The 25577-nt window shown below is 32.7% G+C and overlaps 1 protein-coding gene and 2 pseudogenes across 1 annotated transcript in view; all 3 read right to left on the bottom strand.

The window, feature by feature from the left end:
* Positions 1 to 25577, bottom strand: part of LOC128159042 (uncharacterized) — a 43949-nt gene that overhangs the window by 6410 nt on the left and 11962 nt on the right. The window lies entirely within an intron of this gene.
* On the bottom strand, positions 1859 to 3124 carry LOC128159045 (cerebellin-4-like; annotated as a pseudogene).
* Positions 22194 to 23825, bottom strand: LOC128159044 (uncharacterized; annotated as a pseudogene).

Raw genomic sequence — 25577 nt, 5'->3', positions numbered from 1 at the left:
AGGTTTGTTATCATTGTCATCATAACTCTACAGTGTATACTCTGTCCCAATATACCCTCGATTCACATTTTGCTTCATAACTCACTAATTATCAATGCCTGAGTGATCTAACAATGTTCGTTTAAAAGTGTATAAAACATTCTCCTTTCAAACATATGACAAACGTGTAAGTCTATAGTTTAGAATAGTGAAAGTGAAAAATATCCTGCCACATAATTTGCCTTGACATATATTTAAAAGTTATACATTAACAGCGTATTCAGCCAGGATCAATAAACACTTTGTTCTGTATCCCAGTTTGTTTGTTGAAGAAAATGCAGTAACGGGGTACTCACGTAACTAAAATTCCTTATATTTACATTTTCAATGTGTCTTTATCTGTTATAACACTACGAACCTAGTCTGTAATGTACAATTTGATACAGCTCATCGATTAATATTTCGATATGTAATCGTGCACTTACTGAAAACTATAAAAATATTAGTAATAAGGAATAACTCTTTGAATATAATGAGATGATTAAATGCGCCGATGCGATCAAATCTATCATAAAACTGTTCAGGCTTTGTTGGACTCGATCATACCGACACTATTAAACCACTTCATAATACTCAAAGAATAATTTCTTATTTTTTATTAGAACTTAATCGAGGCTTGTGCAGGAAAGTGTCCCTTAAATTAATCACAATATTAAGATCATAATTTTAACTTACTTAAGGTGGAATAACACACCTGGAAAAAGTCACTCAAATTGACAGTGAATTTTTTAATTATGAAAGATATGATAATAAATAAAATGTCCATATGTCAAATAAGCGAAAAAATTTGCAGTTTGGGGATAAAAAATGAATCTCAAAAAATTCGATTCAGTAAGTATCAGCAAAAGGCCCTGTCGGATTCAAATGTACGGAACACAAGGCTGACACTTTATTCACTCGGCTATGGAGTAATTTACATCTTACTGTCGATAAAATCCTTTTAATATAACAAAATGTCGTTTCAATCATAAGTCAGCCATTTTGTGACGATGTCTTATTCCACCTTAATAGTTAATATGGAAATCTGCAACATTTAGAAGGCTATAAAGAGCAACATGGAGATCGTTGATATATTCATTCATATAACATAAGAATAAAGAATAAAAACTGTGCCGGTTAATTATGCCATTGCCAAGGTGTCATTTTTGCACCCGTCTTAGATGCATTCTTTCGAATAATTCATGTATGCCGTATGATAGACCATTGCTTCATGAGTTTATATCCACCTTTGTTATCGTTGTATCTCACCTGTTGGATATTTACCTTTCAAAACTAAATTTTTACAGGAAAAAAATTTCTATAGGAAAATAAATACCCTTATGGGAAATTTGATATTTCCTATCGGTATGCAAGGACTTCCGAGAGTAATTTAAATTCCGATAAGATTTGATCAAATCTGATGGAATAACTTAATTTCCTATAAAAAAAAAAAAAAAACTCACCTGTGTCAAGTTCCTATAAATATCTTAATATAAATATAATTCCTAAATGAGTTTACGAAAATATTATAGAATTGTCAATTTATCTTGTAAGAGAATCATTTCTCCTGTGGGAATTATTATTATGTTCCTATTGGATATTATTTTATAGGTAAATACCTCACCTGTCAGGTATAATACACTAAAATCATATAGGTTAAATACTTTCGACACCACGGTCTATCAATGGTCTATCATTTGGTACATATGGATTTTTCAGAAACTGCATCTTAAGCGGGTGCAACAATGCAACCTTGGCACTGGCATAATTATCCAGCACAATGTCAATAGTTGATGTCCAATGCCCTATGCCCTTTGTGCTTTGGCAAATAAACAAAACGTATCATCAGATGCAGTTTATTGTTGTATGTAAGAAGATGTACATGTCAAACAGCTAAAACAAAATATAATTATTATGAAGATAAAACTTCTCTAATGACAAGAAAGACACCATCCTGTGAACGCAGTGCGCATCAAATTATCACCGCGGATAGAACCATGAGGAACATAGGTTGCATGGGTTCTTGTAAAAACTATGTCATTCTTCTGCATGGAAAGAATGGCCGTACCAGTGACCGAGGAATAGTCATTCGTGCCTTGAACGAAAGAAGCTCCAACAGGCTGACTATTGAGCATAAACTCAATCGACATGTATTGGCCGTGAGCAGACATAAATATGGTCCAAAAGAACATAAACACCATCAACAGGAGCGGTAAATGTTCCAGAATGTCTGTTGTATCCGTTTCCAATATTTGTAACCGCGTGGTCGTATATGATGGTATGGTGAGTACTTGGGTTGCTCTCGGTTGTCGACATGTAAGCATAGAACGCTACCACACTCTCGCTAGGTGCAGGGACAATTCGAACTTCAATGTAAAAAAAATGAAATATGCTTGTGTAAATACTTCAATTCTAAAACTTTTTTCTGTACATCTGACCCTGCTGCTTAAAATGCATTAATTATTAAATTGATAACTGCAGGAACGTTGTTAGATAAAAATAATAAATTTTCAAAATGATAATCGTTAAAGACACTTTATGTAACGTTGAATTATAGAATAAGTAATGAGTTTAAGAAAAGTTTACTTTTTTGCTTCACTTCTCCCTCCTGTCTCCGACTCTCCCTCACAGTTCGTCTGTTCTTCTCTTCGTCCCCGTTTTTCAATACTTCTATTTCCATTTTCAGGTCAATAATTTTAGTTTCTTGTATTTGAACCTTCTCCAGTAACATTTTCATCCCATTCTTCATCTGTTCAAACTCTTCCCGAGATATCTCTTCATGGGCATTATTTTCTGCAGCTGAAAATGAATTCAATGCTACACAAAATATAAAAACTGTTGAAATGTATGTAGACGACATTTTGACGACGTCTGCGTGTCAGTCTTATCTTTTGTTATCTCAATGGCAATATATTGCATATATTATAGATAAAAAAAATCCCTTAATGGTGGCTCTTACTCAACAATGTTCTATTGTTAAATGAAAAATCTTTCAGATTGGTATTTCGTAATAATGACTTTAGTTGTAACTATCTACATCAAAATGTATCAAATTTGCTATCCTTGATTTTCTTTTAAGTGTAATGAAAACGGTGATTTGACCTTTTCAGTTGGTTAGGGAAAGCCACTAAATCTTATTTGAAAGATAAAATGGTCTTTAAACCTGTTAATTCATTGACGTAAAAAATTTTTTTTTTGCAACTTAGGGCAATCATACTATGAATGACATGTGGTAATAACGAATAGTGTAGGATCAGGTGCCATGGAGGTGTGAGCATCCTCTGCTGATGGGTCACACGGTGTGTTCTTTGTCGTAATCGGGAAAACGGAAAACTCCGGAGACAATTTTGTGAGTAATTATGGTTTGAAAAACGGCGTTGTCTTTGCTGGCAAGGTCTTGTTATCGACCATATAACTTACGAAAAGATGATTTAAATCGAGACTGTTGGTAGTCCTGTTTTATCAACTTGTTTGTCAGTAGCTTGCCTCAATTTAGAAACTGTCCATACGTATGGATGCACTTGCATATTGAATTAACGGAGAGAAAATAACTCCATATGTAGGTGATGAAGGTACTATATCGCTAAATCAGTAAGGAAATTTGAAAGTTAATTATATAACTCAGTTGACTACATAGTGCATTGAATAATGGATCACGTAAATTTACTTACCTTGTTATCCGTCAATTAGTGGTGAAAATAAATGGTTGTATTTTTCCCATAGAATAAGTAATATATTTTCAAATGTACACAATAGAACTACCGATATAATTGTAGAGTAGCTCTTGGAAGAATAATTCTACGATATATGGATTATTTTTTACAAAATGTTTGGGATCTGTGAACCCTTAATTAAATATATCTAACGAAATTTGATTTACATTTTCGAATAGAAATATTGTTGTTTTATAGCAATTACCAGTTTTGATTTACTATTAACAAAAAAGGTTAAGTTAAATTAGTTTATGAAATCTTAATTACAAAAATATGTTTGAAAGAAGAATATTGAAAAAAAAATCTTACAGACTAGTCATTTCTATTTTTTATGTTGTGCATGCGATAATTTATTCAAAAGAAAACAAGAGATTTGTTTTAATCAGTTTTAAATAAAGTGCATGCAATCTTGCCATAGAAATGAACACCTTTTTTACTAACACATGAACGAACTGGTTATGTTTGTACAAATGTAATACGGCAGCAATTGAAATAAATTAAATATCAAAACAATATCATCTTACTGTGACTCAGAATTGATGACTTATTTTGATAAAAGAAAAATCGGGAATGACCAACACTTAAAAAGGTGTGGCTTTGATCAAATGTAAAACCTACTTTTACAAATGTGTTTTAAAAAAGATACTCATTTACTCTATATAGCAAAAATATTTTACTAAAAAAAATTATGTTGTTTTAATTATCAATATGATAATATAATTTATAACGGTTGAAAAAAATCGATTGCAAGTCGACCTGGAATGTTCATAATAGTTCACATTGTTGTAATTATTTGTATTGACAGGATCGTTGTTCACAAATTAACGTATCCTTGATAATCTGATTTACATTTAATACGCAAAAAAGAAAACATTTGGACCATAAAAATTGAAAAAACCAACAGTATAGAAAATAGAATTCGTGTTTGCTTTTATATTAGAAAGAAAATGCACTTAAACTCTAAAGATGAACAAAATATAATATGCCTACTGTCATAGTTCATTATAAAAAGTATCAATAAACTAATAATAATCATCATCCTTTAATATAGTTAAGCAAAGCGTACAGTCGATATCTAACTAACAATCCATAATGAGATCGAGTCTCCTCTGGCCAAATACTTAGAATTGCATCTATGTTTAGATTCCACTTTTAACTAAGTCATGGGCACAGTTTGTCATTAATGTCCCTCACCGCTCACAAATGGTAAGCGCCATTCAATGATGATGACTCAATAAATACAAAGCATTCAGAAAATCTGCAAGTAACCAAATATGTTACAAACTTGTTAGATGGTAATTTTGAATGATAAAAATGGATTAGAACTATTTATTGTTTCTATGAGCTACTTGTTTCAACACACACATGTATATAATATAAGATGTTTAAAAATAATAGTTTCACAACGTGTTGTGTAAATAAAAATACTTTAAAAACTTGTTTGCTTAGAATCAAATACACTTTCAGTATTTTGTAACTTGATTTATCATGTCGAAACATAAAGACACTAATGCGGAAAACCAATCAAATACAAACCCAGTGCCATGTTTGTCGGTAGGAGTTAGTGGTGGTATACAAGCATTAGACTGCCCCATTCCTCTTCACAAAATTGAGATAACTTCATTAAAATACATCAAATTATGATTAATGTGTTCACTATACTGGTATATTAACAAGAAACACGAGGGTATATATAAAATGTGATGTAATATAATATAAACAAGAAATATTGTTGTTTGATGACCAATGTCCTTAAACGACAATTCAACAGAAAAATTTTCTACGAGATGTCAGCTTATTCATTTTTTTTGGTGTTTATTTGTTTTTGTGTTTAATATTCTTATTTTTACTTTCTTAAATTTCAACTTTTTTCAACAATATGCAAGTATGGATAGAAGTTTGTCGACAAAATGAATAATAAGGGAAAATAAGACAATATGCAAAATAATGTTCTTTAATGGCAGGAAAGACACCATCCGGTGAACGTGGATCGCATCAAATCATCACTGCGGATAAAACCATGAGGAACATAGGTTGTATGGGTTCTTGTAAACACAATGTTGTTCTTCTGCATAGAAAGTACAGCAGTACCAGATACTGTTGAATAGTCGTGCATTCCCTGAACGTAAGAAGCTCCAACAGGCTGACTGTTGAGTGTCAACTCAATTGACATGTATTCACCAGGTTGATACAAAAATATGGTCCACGAAAAGACATAAACGCCATCAACAGGAGCGATGAACGTTCCGGAATGTCTGTTGTATCCGTTTCCAATATTAGTGACATCATGGTCGTATATGATGGTATGGTGAGTACTGGGGTTGTTCTTGGTTGTCGACATGTAAGCATAGAACGCTATCACGCTCTCGGTGGGTACAGGATCGGTTTGTACTCCTGTAAAAATACTCGTGTGTAAATAGCAATACGTAAAACTGTTTTCAAATGGGCATGCAGGTGTAGAAATGAATTATTAAACAAGAGAATAACAACTTTTATCATGTTTTTTTCTTAATTAAGGTCTTCCGTTTCCAACGGAAGACCTTATAGTTTTCGTACGATTTCTTATTAAGGTCTTCCGTTTCCAGCGGAAGACCTTATTGTTTTCGTACTGTTTCTTATTATTATTATTAATTTTTTTTTCCAAATTTTGTGCACGAAATTTCTCGAAATCTATACGACCGATCTCAACCATTTTTTCATAGATGGTTGGGCGTGATCTAAACTTCATACATTTTTCTTAATTTTATCGTAGTCACTTCCGGTACCGAATTGTCGGCCATTTTGTAATTTTTGACGACCCATTTTGTGCAGCTATAAACTCGGAAACCATAAGAGATATGAATATGAAATTTTCAGGATAGGTAGACTATAGTTTGAAGTTGTGCAGCATGTAGTTGTTTAATGCCTGTTGCGACATTTCTTGGAGCTCGCCTGGGCACGAAAATTGGGCACGAATTTTCATTCAAAATTTTCACACGTTTTGATTTATATCTTTTTATCAGTTGATATTTTGTTAAGACATATATAACAAAAGTGGTAGATAATTAAAAGTTCTTTCCAACAAAATCAAGAAAAAGGGGCTGGCCCCCTTTATTTAGGGGCAAAGGCACTCTTAAACTCTATTACAAATACCTTAAAAACGATAAAGATTTTGTAATGCAATATAGAAGCAAAGTTGTTGATCGTACCAATATCTATTAGAAAAAATTATTGCCACGCCCATTTATTACGTAATTAGGGATTTTTAGGGGCCAAAGTACTTAAACTTTGACGCAATATAACTAGAGAAGTAGACATTTTTTGTTAGACATGATAGAAGAGAAAATGTTTGAATTTATGATTTAAATCGATTCCACCTATCAAAACACGAATTCCTGTCCCCATTAAGGATCTAGAGGGCTGGCCCCTAAAATATTCATACATTTGTATCTCAAAAATGATCAACAATTTTAGATGGGTGTAAGAACAAAAATTGTTAGTATTTTTAAGACCTTTTCACAGAAATCAAGGAAAAGGGGCTGGCCCCCTTTTTTGGGGGGGGGGCAAGAAACTCGTAAAGTCTATTACAAATTACATAAAAACGATTAAGATTTCGTAATGCATTATAAAAGCAAAGTTGTTAATTGTAGCAATATCTATCTGGAAAACTCATTGCAACACCCATTTATTACGTAATTAGGGATTTGTATACATTATCTGAAAGTGTGTGTGTGTGGGGGGGGGGGGGGTAATTCTAATATTATATCGATTATTCATGGTATGATTAAAAACAGAAATCGCAAGGAAGACCTACTCGTTACTCGTAACGAGATCGTATCTAGTTATTAAGGTCTTCCGTTTCCAACGGAAGACCTTATAGTTTTCGTACGATTTCTTATTATTAGGGTCTTCCGTTTCCAACGGAAGACCCTCTTGTTATTCTACGGTTTCTGTTTCTTTATTATTAGGGTCTTCCGTTTCCAACGGAAGACCCTCTCGTTATTCTTCGGTTTCTTTTTATTATTATTTTTTTTCTTTTTCTTTTTTTTCTGACTCCTTTTCGGCTTCTTAACTCAAAAAGTTTTCAATTTATTTAGAGGAAACTTTCAGGGATTATGTGCAATTATAATGCCTCAAAGATGTTAAAGTTTCCATAACAACGTCACTTCCGTTTTGACGTTACGTCATTTTTAAACTTTAAAAAAAGTAATTTTGTCCGCGACATTTCTCAAAAACGCTTTAAGATAGAGTCTTGAAATTTTCTGTGGTTATGAATTTTATGGCAATTTACATGTGCAATAAGGCTGGAAATAAAAATCCGTCACTTCCGCTCGAAACCGGAAGTGAAACAAATTTTTCGAAAAAATGAATTTTTTTGATCAAATCAAAAATGAATATGTGTTTTGTAGAGCTTAATAAGCTGAATCTAACACTGAAAACCGTTTTAAAATCGGACGATGCATTACAGAGATATCGGGGTTTAAAAATTGATTTTTCCGGAAATTTTGACTCCGCGTCCTTGGTTTAAAAAATAGCATAATGTTTATCGTAAAGTTAACTCGTACCAAAAATAATTGTTAAGTCGTACAGTAACACATTCGGATTTTTTTTGTTAAGTCGTTCTTGAAATCAAGAAGGGTTTTGTTAAGTCGTACTTAAAATCATTCGGATTTTGTTAAGTCGTACCAGGAATAATTCGATTGTTTAATCTTTTTATATCAGTTACTCTTGTTATTGGTTCAAGAGCTCTGCTTCTTACAGGAACTTCCAGCTTTACATCCGACATTAACGGAAGACCCACTCGTTGCTTTGCAACGAGCTTTGCTCTAGTTCTTTTTTTTCTTTTTCTGACTTTTTTGGAGCGCTATTTCTCAAAAAATTTCCAACCGATTCGCACAAAATTTTCAGGACGGATAAAACATGATCGGCGCTACATTTTATAAAATTTTAACATGATGATGTCACTTCCGGTTTCAGATATTGACGATTTTGTAAATTTTTAAGGGTCATTTTGTCCACGCATCTCCTCCGTAACTAATCAAGATAGAAGCTTGAAATTTTCAGGGATTGTTGATGAATGTATGTAGATGTACCCCCATGCTTCCAATGATGTAAATTGCTAAAGGCCTCAAAGCTCGCCTGAACCTGAAAATTGGCACCTAATTTTTTCACGAAATTTTTGCACATTTTCTGTGATATCTTTTAATGTATAAATATTTTGTAAAAACATGTAATACAAAAGCTGTTTTAAATTACACGGGCTTTCGTTTAATATCATTAAAAAGGGGCTGGTCCCTCAAATTAGGGGCCAAGAGGGCTCTAAAGTCTTCTTACAATAACTCTTTACTGAATAATAATTTGTTATTAATTATAGAAGCAAAAATGTTCATTGTTGGGCTGTTTATCTATACAGTACCATGCTTAAGTAATATATTACGTAATTAGGGGTTTTTAAGGGGCCAGAATTCAAAACTTTGATCATTAATATATGAAAAAGGAAAAATATTTTGAAAAGCATTTTAGAACAAAAGTTGCTTAAAATAATGTTCTGTACAATATGCCACCTTAAATTTTTTTGTTCATGACCCCATTTAGAAGATAAAGGGCCGGCCCCTAAAACACATTTGTAAAGATATCCTAAGAACGGTTAACATTTCGTTAACACTTGTTGAACAGAATATGTTTATATTTGCAAGACCTTTCATCTGAAATCAAGAAAAAGGGGCTGGCCCCTCCAATTAGGGATCAAGAGGGATCTTAAATTTTCTTACAAGAACTCTTTACTGAACAATAATTTGTTATTAATTAATGAAGCAAAAATGTTCATTGTACAGCTGATTATCTATACAGTATCATACTTAAGTCATATATTACGTAATTAGGGGTTTCAAGGGGCCAGAATTCAAAATTTTGATCATAAATATCTGAAAAAGGAGAAATATTTTTAAAAGCAATCTATAACAAAAGTTGTTCAAATAAATGTTCTTAACAATATGACACCTAACATTTTGTTGTTAGTGGCCCCGGTAAGGGGTTAAAAGGTCGGCCCCTTAAACACAGTTGTTTAGATATCTCGAGAACGGTTTACAATTCATGAACACTTGTAGAACAAAATATGTATATATTAGCGGGACCTTTTATTTGATATCAAGAAAAAGGGGCTGACCCCTCAAATTAGAGGCCAGAAGGGCTACTAAGTGTTTTTATAATATCTTTTTTCTGACCAATAATTTGATATTAATCATAAAGCAACAAAGGAGCTTTTATTAAGCTTAATTCAAAACTGAAATCCGTTTTAAATTTGGACGATGCATTACAGAGATATCGGGGTTTAAAAATTGATTTTTCCGGAAATTTTGATTCCGCGTCCTTGGTTTAAAAAAAAGCGTAATGTTCAAAGTAAAATTAACTCGTACCAAAAATAATTGTTAAGTCGTACTTAAACACATTCGGATTTTTTTGTTAAGTCGTTCTTGAAATCAGGAAGGTTGTTGTTAAGTCGTACTTAAAATCATTCGGATTTTATTAAGTCATACCAGGAATAATTAGATTTTTTTCATCTTTTTATTTTAGTTACTCTTGTTATTGGTTTAAGAGCTCTGCTTCTTACAGGAACTTCCAGCTTTACTTCCGACATTAAAGGAAGACCCACTCGTTGCTTTGCAACGAGCTTTGCTCTAGTTATTATTATTATACTTTTTCTTTTTTTTTCTGACTCCTTCTCGGCTTTATAACTCAAAAAGTTTCCAACCGATTTTAATAAAACTTTCAGAGATAATGTGAAACTATTATCCCTTAAAGATGTTAAAGTTTTCTTGACAACATCAATTCCGTTTTGACGTAACGTCATTTTTAAAATTTTCAAAAAGTCATTTTGTCCGCGGCGTTTCTCAAAAACGTTTTGAGATATAGGCTTGAAATTTTCAATGGTTATGATTTGGTCGATTTACCTCTGTAATAAGGCTGGAAATGAAAATCTGTCACTTCCGGTCGAAACCGGAAGTGAAACAAATTTTTCGAAAAAATGAATTTTCTGATCAAATCAAAAATGAATATGTGTTTTGTAGAGCTAATTAAACTGAATCTAAAACTGAAAGCCGTTTTAAAATCAGACGATGCATTACAGAGATATCGGGGTTTGAAAATCGATTTTTCCGGACATTTTGATTCCGCGTCCTTGGTTTAAAAAATAGCGTAATGTTCAAAGTAAAAATAACTCGTTCCAAAAATAATTGTTAAGTCGTACTTGAACACATTCGGATTTTTTTTGTTAAGTCGTTCTTGAAATCGAAAAGGTTTTTGTTAATTCTTACTTAAAATCATTCGGGTTTTGTTAAGTCGTACCAGGAATAATTCGATTTTTTTCATCTTTTTTTTTAATTTACTCTTGTTATTGGTTTAAGAGCTCTGCTTCTTACAGGAACTTCAAGCTTTGCTTCCTACATTAACGGAAGACCCACTCGTTGCTTTGCAACGAGCTTTGCTCTAGTTATTATTATTTTTTCCCACAAATTTTGTGCACGCGATTTCTCGAAAACTATTCGACCGATTTCAATCCTTTTTTTACAAAAGATGACACTTGATGTAAACTTCATATATTTTTGAGATTTTTCCTGTCAACACTTCCGGTACCGCTTTATCGGCAGTTTGGTACTTTTTTACGACCTATTTTGTGCAGAGCTGATCTCAGAAACTATCAAAGATATGACTATGAAATTTTCAGGATAGGTAGCCTATAGTTTGAAGTTGTGCACTATTATTTTGTTTTACGCCAGTGGCGCTTTTTCTTGGAGCTCGCCTAGGCACGAAAATTGGGTACGAATTTTCATTCAAAATGTTCATACGTTTTGATTTGTATCTTTTTATCAGTTGATAATTTGTTAAGACATATATAACAAAAGTGATAGATAATCATAAGTTCTTCCCAACGAAATCAAGAAAAAGGGGCTGGCCCCTTTATTTAGGGGCCAAGGCACTCGTCAACTCTATTACGAATAACTTAAAAATGATAAAGATTTTGTAATGCATTATAGAAGCAAAGTTGTTGATAGTATCAATATTTATCAGAAAAAATTATTGCCTCGCCCATTTATGACGTAATAAGGGATTTTAAGGGGTCAAAGTACTTAAACTTTGACGCAATATAACTAGAAAAGGAGACATATTTTGTTAAGCATTGTAGAAGAGAAAATGTTTGCATTAATGATTCTAATCGATTCCATTTAGCAAAACACCACTGTCTGTCCCCATTAAGGATCTAGAGGGCTGGCCTCTATAATATTCAATCATTTGTATATAAAAAATGAACAACAATTCTAGATAAGTGTAAGAACCTAAAATGTTAGTATCCGTGAGACCTTTTGAATGAACTCATGAAAAAGGGGCTGGCCCCTTAAATTAGGGGCCAAGACAATCGTAAAGTCTATTACACATACCTTAAAAACGATCAAGATGTTGTATTGCATTACTGAAACAAAGTTGTTGGTCGTAGAAATATCAGTTTGTAAAACTCATTGCCAAATCAATTGATGACGTAATTAGGGATTTTAGGGGAATAAAATCTTAAATCTTTAATGTGCTGTATGTGAAAAAGTAAAATTCTTTGTTAAACATTTCAAGGGATATTGACAATCGTATGCATTATCTGAAAGGGGGTGGTTGAGGTGGAAATTCTGAAATTTCATTGATATCTTAATCGTATCGTTAAAAAATTGAACGGAAGACCTACTCGTTACTCGTAACGAGATCGTATCTAGTTATTAAGGTCTTCCGTTTCCAACGGAAGACCTTATTGTTTTCGTACTGTTTCTTATTAAGGTCTTCCGTTTCCAGCGGAAGACCTTATTGTTTTCGTACTGTTTCTTATTAAGGTCTTCCGTTTCCAACGGAAGACCTTATAGTTTTCGTACTGTTTCTTATTATTATTATTATTTTTTTTTTTTCCAAATTTTGTGCACGCGATTTCTCGAAAACTATTCGACCGATTTTCAACATTTTTTCACAGATGATGAGTCATCATCTGAATTTTATATGTTTTTGAAATTTTTGTTGTCGTCACTTCCGGTACCGATTTATCGACCATTTTGTAGTTTTTTACGACCTATTTTGTGCAGAGCTGATCTCAGAAACTATCAGAGATATGACTATGAAATTTTCAGGATAGGTAGTCTATAGTCTGAAGTTGTGCACTTTTATTTTGTTTTACGCCAGTGGCGCCATTTCTTGGAGCTCGCCTGGGCACGAAAATTGAGTACGAATTTTCATTCAAAAATTTCAAACGTTTTGATCTGTATCTTTTTATCAGTTGATATTTTGTTAAAATATATATAACAAAAGTGGTAGATAATCATAAGTTCTTTCCAACGAAATCAAGAAAAAGGGGCTGGCCCCTTTTTTTAGGGGCCAAGGCACTCGTAAACTCTATTACATATAACTTAAAAACGATAAAGATTTTGTAATGCATTATAGAAGCAAAGTTGTTGATCGTACCAATATCTATAAGAAAAATTTATTGCCACGCCCATTTATTACGTAATTAGAGAATTTTTGGGGCCAAAGTACTTAAACTTTGACGAAAAATAACTAGAGAAGTATACATATTTTGTTAGACATCATAGAAGAGAAAATGTTTGAATAAATGATTTAAATTAATTCCACTGATCAAAACACGAATTTCTGTCCCCATTAAGGATCTAGAGGGCTGGCCCCTAAAATATTCAATCATTTGTATCTCAAAAATAATCAACAATTTTACATGGGTGTAAGAACAAAAAATGTTTGTATTCTTAAGACCTTTTCAAAGAAATCAAGAAAAAGGGGCTGGCCCTTTTTTTTCAGGGCCAAGGCACTCGTTAACTCTATTACAAATAACTTAAAAACGATAAAGATTTTGTAATGCATTATAGAAGCAAAGGTGTTGATCGTACCAATATCTATTCGAAAAAATCATTGCCACGCCCATTTATTACGTAATTAGGGATTTTAAGGGGCCAAAGTACTAAAACTTTGACGAAAAATAACTAGAGAAGTATACATATTTTGTTAGACATCAAAGAAGAGAAAATGTTTGATTAAATGATTTAAATTGATTCTACTTATCAAAATACGAATTTCTGTCCCCATTAAGGATCTAGAGGGCTGGCCCCTAAAATATTCAATCATTTGTATCTCAAAAGTAAATATCAATTTTAGATGGATGTAAGAACCAAAAATGTTAGTATTCATGAGACCTTTCGTATAAAATCAAGAAAAAGGGGCTGGCCCCTATAATTAGGGGCCAATAGACTCCTAAACTCTATTACTTATACGTTAAAAATGATCAAGATTTTGTAATGCATTATAAAAACAAAGTTGTTGATCGCAGCAATATCAGTTTGTAAAACTCTTTTCCAAACCCATTGATGACGTATATAGAGATTTTAGGAGACTAAAATCTTAAATCTTTAATGTGCTGTATGTTAAAAAGCAAAACTCTTTGTTAAGCATTTTAAAGGATATTGACAATCGTATACATTATCTAAAAGGAAGTGGTTGAGGGAGAATTTCGAAATTTCATTGATATTTTAATCGAATCGTTTAAAAAATTGAACGGAAGACCTACTCGTTACTCGTAACGAGATCGTATCTAGTTATTATTATTTTTTTTTCCAAATTTTGTGCACCAGATTTCTCGAAATCTATTCGACCGATCTCAACCATTTTTTCACAGATGTTTTGGCGTGATCTAAACTTAATACATTTTTCTTAATTTTTTCGTAGTCACTTCCGGTACCGAATTATCGGCCATTTTGTAATTTTCGACGACCCATTTTGTGCAGCTATAAACTCGGAAACCATAAGAGATATGAATATGAAATTTTCAGGATAGGTAGACGATAGTTTGAAGTTGTGCAACATGTAGTTGTTTAATGCCTGTTGCGCCATTTCTTGGAGCTCGCCTGGGCTCGAAAATTGGGTACGAATTTTCATTCAAAATTTTCACACGTTTTGATTTATATCTTTTTATTAGTTGATATTTTGTTAAAACATGTATAACAAAAGTGGTAGATAATCAAAAGTTCTTTCCAACGAAATCAAGAAAAAGGGGCTGGCCCCTTTATTTAGGGGCCAAGGCACTCTTAAACTCTAATACAAATAACTTAAAAACGATAATGATTTTGTAATGCATTATAGAAGCAAAGTTGTTGATCGTACCAATATCTATTAGAAAAAATCATTGCCACGCCCATTTATTACGTAATTAGGGATTTTTAGGGGCCAGAGTACTTAAACTTTGACGCAATATAACTAGAGAAGCAGAAATATTTTGTTAGACATCATAGAAGAGAAGATGTGTGAATTTATGATTTAAATCGATTCCACTTATCAAAACACGAATTTCCGTCCCCATTAAGGATTTAGAGGTCTGGCCCCTAAAATATTCAAACATTTGTATTTCAAAAATGAAGAACAATTTTAAATAGATATCAGAACAAAAAATGTTAGAATTTATGAGACCTTTCGATTCAATTTAAGAAAAAGGGGCTGGCCCCTTAAATTAGGGGCCAAGACACTCGTAAACTCTATAACAAATAGCTTAAAAATGATAAAGATTTTGTAATGCATTATAGAAGCAAAGTTGTCGGTCGGACCAATATCTATTAGAAAAAATCATTGCAACGCCCATTTATTACGTAACTAGGGATTTTTAGGGGCCAAAGTACTTAAACTTTGACGCAATATATCAAGAGAAGTAGACATATTTTGTTAGACATCATAGAGAAGAAAATGTTTGCATCAATGATTTAAATCGATTCCACTTATCAAAACACTAATGTCTGTCCGCATTAGGGAACTACAGGACTGGCTCCTAAAATATTCAAACATTTGTATCTCAAACATGAACAACAATTTAAGATAGGTGCAAGAGCAAAAATGTTTGTATTCTTAAGACCTTTTCAAAGAAATCAAGAAAAAGGGGCTGACCCCTTTCATCAGTGGCCAAGAGACTCGTAAATTATATTACAAATAACTTAAAAACGATAAAGATATTGGTATCAATTATAGAAGCAAAGTTGTTGATAATACCAATATCTATCAGAAAAAATCATTGCCACGCCCCTTTATTACGCAATAAGGGATTTTTAGGGGCCAAAGTACATAAACGTTGACGCAATATATCTAGAAAAGGAGACATATTTTGTTAGACATCATAGAAGAGAAAATGTTTGCATTTATGATTTAAATCGATTCCACTTATCACAACACCAATGTCTGTCCCAATTAGGGATCTACAGGTCTGGCCCCTAAAATAATCAAACATTTGTATCTCAAAAATGAACAACAATTTAAGATGGGTGTAAGAGCACAAAATGTCTGTATTCTTAAGACCTTTTCACAGAAATCAAGAAAAAGGGGCTAGCCCCTTTAATTAGGGGCCAAGAGACTCGTAATTTCTATTACAAATAACTTAAAAACAACTCTTACAAATACCTTAAAAACGATTAGGATTTTGTAAACCATTATAGAAGTAAAGTTGTTGATTGTAACAATATTAGTTTGTAAAACCCATTGCCACACCCACTGATGACGTCATTAGGGATATTAGGGGACTAAAATCTTAAATCTTTAATGTGCTGTATGTGATAAAGCAAAACTCTTTGTTAAGCATTTGAAAGGATATTGACAATCGTATACATTATCTGAAAGGGAGGGGTTGAGTGGAAATTCTGAAATTTCTTTGATATTTTAATGGAATCGTTTAAAAAATTGAACGGAAGACCTACTCGTTACTCGTAACGAGATCGTATCTAGTTATTAGGGTCTTCCGTTTTCAACGGAAGACCCTCTTGTTATTCTTCGGTTTCTTTCTATTATTATTATTATTCTTTTTATTTTTTTTTCTGACTCCTTTTCGGCTTTATAACTCAAAAAGTTTACCACCGATTTTAATGAAACTTTCAGAGATTATGTGCAATTATAATACCTCAAAGTTTATGAAGTTTCTTTGAAAACATCACTTCCGTTTCAACGTTACGTCATTTTAAAAATTTTCAAAAAGTCATTTTGTCCGCGGCGTTTATCAAAAACGCTTTAAGATAGAGGCTTGAAATTTTCAATGCTTATGATTTGGTCGATTTACCTCTGTAATAAGGCTCGGAATGAAAATCTGTCACTTCCGGTTGAAACCGGAAGTGAAACAAATTTTTCGAAAAAATGAATTTTCTAATCAAATCAAAAACGAATATGTGTTTTGTAGAGCTTATTAAGCTGAATCTAACACTGAAAGCCGTTTTTAAATCGGACAATGCATAACGATGATATTGGGGTTTAAAAATTGATTTTTCCGGAAATTTTGATTCCGCTTCCTTGGTTTAAAAAATAGCGTAATGTTCAAAGTAAAATTAACTCGTACCAAAAATAATTGTTAAGTCGTACTTGAACACATTCGGATTTTTTTTGTTAAGTCGTTCTTGAAATCGGAAATGTTTTTGTTAAGTCGTACTTAAAATCATTCGTATTTTGTTAAGTCGTACCAGGAATACTTCGATTTTTTCATCTTTTTATTTGCGTTACTCTTGTTGTTGGTTTAAGAGCTCTGCTTCTTACAGGAACTTCCAGCTTTACTTCCGACATTAACGGAAGACCCACTCGTTGCTTTGCAACGAGCTTTGCTCTAGTTATTATTATTATTTTCCAAATTTTGTGCACGCGATTTCTCGGAATCTATTCGACCGATCTCAACCATTTTTTCACAGATGTTAGGGCGTGATCTAAACTTAATACATTTTTCTTAATTTTTTCGTAGTCACTTCCGGTACCGAATTGTCGGCCATTTTGTAATTTTTGACGACCCATTTTGTGCAGCTATAAACTCGGAAACCATAAGAGATATGAATATCAAATTTTCAGGATAGGTAGACGATAGTTTGAAGTTGTGCAGCATGTAGTTGTTTAATGCCTGTTGCGCCATTTCTTGGAGCTCGCCTGGGCACGAAAATTGGGTACAAATTTTAATTCAAAATTTTCACACGTTTTGATTTATATCTTTTTATCAGTTGATATTTTGTTAAGACATATATAACAAAACTGGTAGATAATCAAAAGTTCTTTCCAACAAAATCAAGAAAAAGGGGCTGGCCCCTTTATTTAGGGGCCAAGGCACTCTTAAACTATATTACAAATAACTTAAAAACGATAAAGATTTTGTGTTGCATTATAGAAGCAAAGTTGTTGATCGTACCAATATCTATTAGAAAAAATCATTGTCACGCCCATTTATTACGTAATTAGGGATTTTTAAGGGCCCGAGTACTTAAACTTTGACGCAATATAACTAGAGAAGTAGAAATATTTTGTTAGACATCACAGAAGAGAAAATGTTTGAATTAATGATTTAAATCGATTCCACTTATCAAAACACGAATTTCCGTCCCCATTAAGGATCTAGAGGTCTGGCCCCTTAAATATTCAAACATTTGTATCTCAAAAATGAACAACAATTTAAAATAGATGTCAGAACAAAAAATGTTAGAATTTGTGAGACCTTTCGATTGAATTTAAAAAAAAGGGGCTGGCCCCTTAAATTAGGGGCCAAGACACTCGTAAACTCGATTACAGATATCTTAAAAACGATAAAGATTTTGTAATGAATTATAGAAGCAAAGTTGTTGATCGTACCAATATCTATTAGAAAAAATCATTGTCACGCCCATTTATTACGTAATAATGGATTTGTATACATTATCTGAAAGTGGGGGGGGGATAATTCTAAAATTGTATCGATTATTCATGGTACGATTTAAAACAGAAATCGCAAGGAAGACCTACTCGTTACTCGTAACGAGATCGTATCTAGTTATTATTATTATTTTTTTCCACAAATTTTGTGCACGAGATTTCTCGAAAACTATTCGACCGATTTCGACAATTTTTTCAGAGAAGATGAGTCTTGATGTAAACTTCATACGTTTTTGAGATTTTTCCTGTCGGCACTTCCGGTACCGATTTATCGGCCATTTTGTACATTTTTACGACCTATTTTGTGCAGAGCTGATCTCAGAAACTATCAGAGATATGACTATGAAATTTTCAGGATAGGTAGTCTATAGTCTGAAGTTGTGCACTATTATTTTGTTTTACGCCAGTGGCGCCATTTTTTGGAGCACGCCTAGGCACGAAAATTGGGTACGAATTTTCATTCAAATTCTTCATACGTTTTCATCTGTATCTTTTTATCAGTTGATATTTTGTTAAGACATATATAACAAAAATAGTAGATAATTAAACGTTTTTTCCAACAAAATCAAGAAAAAGGGGCTGGCCCCTTAAATTAGGGGCCAAGACACTCGTAAACTCTATTGCAAATAACTTAAAAACGATCAAAATTTTGTAATGCAATATAGAAGCAAAGTTGTTGATTGTAGCTATATTTATCAGGTAAAATCATTTTCACACCCATTTATGACGTAATTAGGGATTTTAAGGGGCCAAAGTACTTAAACTTTGATGCAATATATCTAGAGAAGGAGACATATTTTGTTAGGCAATGTAGAAAAGAAAATGTTTGCATTGATGATTCTAATCAATTCCACTAATCAAAACTCCAAAGTCTGTCCCCATAAAGGATCTATAGGGCTGGCCCCTAAAACATTCAATCATTTGTATCTCAAAAATGAACAACAATTTTAGATGGGTGTAAGAACAAAAAATGTTAGTATTCGTGAGAACTTTCGATTGAACTCAAGAAAAAGGGGCTGGCCCCTTAAATGAGGAGCCAAGACACTCGTAAACTATATTACAGATAACTTGAAAACAAGCAAGATTTCAAATATCTTTGGTACTTAGCCTTTTTTACAAAATTGATAACAGCGAGATTTTAGTCACTGTAAGTGATTGAGACACAAACTTTTATAAATGATAGACAATCGATTGAACTGACCAGAAGAGTTCAAACAATTCATTTTTTTTTCACAAGTTTAACTGATTATCTTTGGTGTTTCATCTGCTATGATTAACAGTAGTGTACACTAAACATATGTATAAATAACCCTAGCTTTTATTTTCATAAACCTCTTTTGTTCGTCCGTTTTCGGTCTCGAGACAAAAAACCTAGATTCACCAAGATCGCATATTTGGCAGAGAATATCGATATTTCATCGTATCATATGAAAACAAAATCGGACGGAAGACCTACTCGTAACTCGTAACGAGATCTAGTATTATATTTCTTATTCTAGTCATACAAAGCAAATAATCAATGCCCAAAACGCAACCTTGAGATTAAATGTTCCCTTCTTAAATGCTGAAAACGCCATTTTTGGTTAGAGTTATACACGGTATATTTTTTTACGGAAATTATACCCTTTCCCTCTAAAAAAAACACTTTCTAACAGTTATAAAGGTGTTGGTCCTACTACCATTTTTATGTCTAAAATTAGCTGGCGGTGTCAGGTGACAGATTGATATCCCATAGGATGAGGCATTACTTTCCTGGCAGGAAATAAATAATCAAAATGTTGCGTCTTTGTAACGCGATAGAATTTACAGCATAATGGTGAAGTTTAAGTAACAAATAAACAAATAATTTTCCGCTGCTATTCATAATTGACATTACATCATCACATACTATAGATTTAGGATCAGGTACCTAGGACGAATGAGCATCCTCTACTGACCGGTCACACCCGCCGTGTGCTCTTTGTCGTAATCAGGAAAAAAACTGTGTTATCAACTGGTTTGTCGGTAGCTTGCCTCGCCTTAGAAACTGTTCATACGAAGAGCATACCCTTGCATATCGATTTAACTGAGAGACAAAAACACCATATGCAGGTGATGAAGGTATATTGCCACATAAGTAAGGAAAGCTGACTAGAGAAAAATTGAAGTCATCTCTTTTATCATAAATTTGTGTTGTTAGGTTACAATCAATGTCATTTCCAGTAAAATATCCAAATATGAAACATGACGCAGACTCTGTGATATTATTTATTTCAAGTTTACTGAGATGTATCGAGTAGAATGTGTCTCAGAAACTATCAATCGGCACGAGATAAATTTGTCTATGTATATTGAGGTACATTGAAGTTGTATTTGCATGAAAAATATTTGTATATATTTGACAATTGATTTTTGGACCCTTTCTCTACTTCTAAAATGAATTTACTTCAATTAATACATATAAAAATGAAAGAAAACCAAAAACGTAGGACTGGAATACAGATGGCTGTCACATTCATCACAGAAATTGTTTTTGATTGACATTTAGTTTTTTTCTATGAAATATAACATTAATGCCCCTCATTAGACACAAGAGTTCTAAGTACAGACAGGATTTTTTTGTTCTAAAAAAGATTCCATGCCGACTGATAAAAATGGGGTACCCTATTTTAAAAGAAAGCTACACCATTAATATGCAAATTCAAATTTTTTCTCAACAAATGGTTGTAGAGTTGACACCCGAAAATTCCTTTCATTTTTTCAAATTGTTAAGTCTTCAAGATAGGTCTGCAGCTTCGCAGGTTTACAGCTGTCCTAAGTGATTAAAAAAGGCAGTATTATGCACTTATTTGCGCAACCTGCTTGCAAAACAATATGTAAAACATCATATTCTGTATTTTTTATCTTTTGACAACAGTTCTGGTCAGTTGATAACATTAAAAAGTCAGTTCCAGAAATGTTTAAATTTTGGTCCACATTTGTCGTAGATGGCCGTACATCCCCTTTAAGATTTCTATAAAACTATGACATAATCACTGTTTGTCAGTTACAATAAAAGAAAAGACTGTCGAAGTTCTTCCATTTAAATCAAATAATATTTTCTATCAAAATTGCACCCTGTGAAAACCCTGTCCCTCGACATATTTGTCTATTATCTTCTTTCGAATGACGATTGTTTAATAAAGATAGGGAAAAAAACCAAGTTAGATTGAAAAAGATCTTGTTACGGAATTTTTGAAAGTTACACTTTAACAGTGTGTTTACGCAGGATCAATAATAACTGTCTATATGTTTTACATCCTGATTTGTTATAGTCTATCCAAAGATATTCTTTCCGCATGTTTTCCTTAATTATTCGATATTCATATACACCTCTTGGTTCAGACGATGTTCATTCAATAGTATGAAAAAATCTCAAAAGTTTTTGGAAAAGTTTTGAACGACCCCTCTAGCTTGTCAGGTTTCAATACACTGTTAAAAAATAAAAAGTCGATTGGGATTTTCCATTGCTAAAGAGAAGTAGAAAATAGAGGTACGTGGTTACCATGTACATGTAACTACAATTCCTTTTAGAACTAAGTTTATGCAGGTCAAGGATTATGCAGAAGAGTGCCCCTTGAATTGATCACAACATTAAGATCATTACATTAGGTGTACTTAATGGTGACGGTAACCTCAATCAACAGTATGAAGAGATCATTGATATATTTATAAACAAGAATAAAGAATATCTTATGTCCTATTTCCAATGCCCTTCAGTGACAAATTAACAGAACGTGAGTCATCAGATACAGTTTATTGCCATACATGTATGTCAGATGGGGTAGAAGATTTCAAACAAAGCAAATATAAAATATGTGAAAAAAAAATTGTCTAATGACAGGAAAGATACCATCCAGTGAACGTGGATCGCATCAAGTTATCACTGCGGATAGAACCATGAGGAACGTTGGTCGTATGGGTTCTTGTAAACACAATGTCGTTCTTCTCGGAGACAGAACAGCCGTACCAGAAGCTGCAGAATGGTGATGCACACCCTCAACAAAAGAAGCTCCAACATGCTGGCTGTTTAGCGCCAACTCAATCGACATGTATTCACCAGGAACGGACATAATTATGGTCCACGAGAAGACCTAAACGCCATCAACAGGAGCGATGAACGTTCCGGAATGTCGGTTGTATCCGTTTCCAATATTAGTAACCGCGTGGTCGTATATGATGGTATGGTGAGTACCGGGGTTATTCTCTGTTGTAGTCATGTAAGCATAGAACGCTATCACGCTCTCGGTAGGTGCAGGGACAATTCGAATTTCTATAAACAATCATTATATTCTCCTATGATAATTCTGAAACTCTTTTGAAATTGAAATTTTCTTAAAGGGACTTGGACACGATTTAAAATTTTAAAAATTTTATTTTTCATTTTCAATGTTTTACTGATAAATTTGGAAGTTGTTAATGCTATGTTAAAATGTGAAAGTCAAATATCAAGCTATAAGCAATTAAGTTCAGAATTCTTTGTTTTGTAAACAAAGTTCGAATATTGTCATTTTTTACATGTGTTGTATTGGTGTAAGTTTTAATCAAATGTATCTTTCTTTAGTTGATACTAGTATTTATGAAGATATTTAGTTAGTTTAAATTGTTTTTACATGACATTTTTCTTAGAAGTGGTAATGTTTTACATTACATATTTTGTAAACAACTACTAGTAAACGACTCGAGCTTTGTTTACATAACAACCAATCCTTATTTTTGTATCTCGCTTGTAACCTGACTTTAACATTCAATATCTTGGTCAATCACTTAAAATGCACCAGTAATCCATTTTATACATAAACAAATAAATTTAAAATTTTTGATCTCAAATCGTGTCCAAGTCCTTTTAAAACGTTTCTCTAACTGTCGCATGAATGTTTAGATGGATGGATGAAAGTTGGTGGATATTACTAATAAATTCTCACAAAAGCATTTATCATAGCCACTTCATATATATAAGTTATGATAACAAACCGAAAATTACAAAATTAATATGCAAGCATATGTATCATGCAATTAACATACGTGGCCTCTCCTGTTTGACACCGTCCCCTTGTACATCAATTGCCTCGCTTTTCTGGTGTTTGGGTGAGCGGAATTGCAGTTGCTTTGCTTCTTCCACCTGTCTTCGACACTCCGTCATCGTCCGTTTGCTCGACTCTTCGTTCCCATTTTTCAATTCCTTGATTTCCTTTTCGAGGTCCACAATTCTGGCTTCTTGTATTTGAACTTTCTCCTGTAACATCTTCATCACATTCTTCATCTGTTCAAACTCGTCCCGAGCTATGCATCATTTGCATTATTTTCTGCAGCTGAAAACGAATTCAGTGCCCCAAAAAATATAAAAGATGTTAATTTAAAAATGTACGTAGACGACATTGTGACGATGTCTGCGTGTCAATCTTATCTCTCGTTATCACAATGGTATAACGCGGCTTACATTACAGTTCACACAACTGCAGTGTGTTGTATTTATTCTTATTAAACTAAACGTACATGCATTTATGTAAAACAAAATTAGTTATAACAGTATTTTTGTACATTTTTTCCTTAACTTGAATGCATAACTTCCTCTTAATAACTACTTATTACATATACTTTGTAACTCAGACTTTGTCCGAGTATTTTTTTTATCTTTGCTATATGTATGTCAGTTCCAATGGAACAAACCAGATAACCTTATTTCAAGATCAAAGAGGCCGTTTAATAGGATTTTAACTGAATTTAACTCAATTTTAACAACTGTTTCTTTATTATTGAATCATTTATGGGTATAATTATAAATATTGGAGATCATCTGCTACAGAAGAAGTTCACATAGACTGTAGGAAGCACCTGTTAGGTGTATACACATCATAAACATATGATCCTTGTTGAGCAGGCCGAGGTAGATTAGCTCGGGTAGCAAAGGAAGCATATTAGAGCCACATTGGCACTTCTTTTTTTCGTACCTTTAAAGAAATATGAGCTACAATTTTCAACCTGAAATTTTTTTATGGAAATGTTATTTTCTACTAAGATGACAAATAATATCATGGTTTTCTTTACTTCATGTTGGCCTTATTTTTGTGGGGAAAGTCGTTAAGAAGCCTTATAATTGAAGCAAAATAGAATGATTGTCGTCCTCTACAAATATTGAACTGCTATATATTCTTTAGAAGGGAAATCTTTCCTCTGACAAAAATTAATGTTTTTTACAAATCTTATTTATCATAAAAGTTTAAGTTACATGCAAACTTAGCATACTAGCAGGTTCTTGCAGCAAATTAGAATTCTAAAACATACAGCTCATATTGCTTTAAAAAGTGTAAAATTGACACTTTTAATTAATTTATAAAATTTACATTTTAATCTGTAAATTTTGCACGAGTATAGGATACAATTATCTTCCAAGTATACTAGTAGGAAAGAATGCATAGCAGTACTTTTGATACTTTCACATTAGCCAAGGCTCAGTAGGATATTTACGCAGTCCATAAACTTCAAACTCAATTCATTAAGTAAATGAAATTGTTCAGAATAAGATACATTAAATTTGCCAGCTAGAGATTAAAGATGGATGATACAGAACAATATGTAAATTTTATAGATTTAGTGTACTAAATATTCATATATCATATAATATTTAAGTTTGAATTTAGCAGATCAATGTGTAAATACACATTAAAGTATATAATTAAATGTGCTGAAAGGAAATTAACAAAACTTGGATGTTGGACCATTAACATGCTAAAAAATTAAACAGGAGGCGCTGTAACAACGCACTTTGAAACATTTTTTCAAAGAGCGTTAATTTTAGGACCAAGTCAGCGCACTTTGAAAAAAAAATATTTTTTTTCAAAGTGCGTTGATAGCGTCGATATTAACGCACTTTGAAAAAATATATGTTCATGGTTTAGTGAAAATAGTTGATAGTTTTATATACAATAAATGATTGTTTCAACCTTGTTTAGCTAAATGTGATATATTTAAAAAAGAACTCATTGCATTCTCAGCCAACTTGATGAACAGTTTCTGGATGAGAATTTTTTTTTTCTCATAAGACAATTATTTACAGAGAAAAAGAATTTGGGAGGTTTGAATTATCCAATATGACATACATGTAAACTTCATCGCTTAGCAACTGCGTTT

Source organism: Crassostrea angulata, chromosome 8 (genome assembly GCF_025612915.1).
Source record: "Crassostrea angulata isolate pt1a10 chromosome 8, ASM2561291v2, whole genome shotgun sequence".
NCBI lineage: Eukaryota > Metazoa > Mollusca > Bivalvia > Ostreida > Ostreidae > Magallana > Magallana angulata.
The sequence above is the reverse complement of the archived record's forward strand: the minus strand, read 5'-3'. Positions and strand labels throughout refer to the sequence as shown.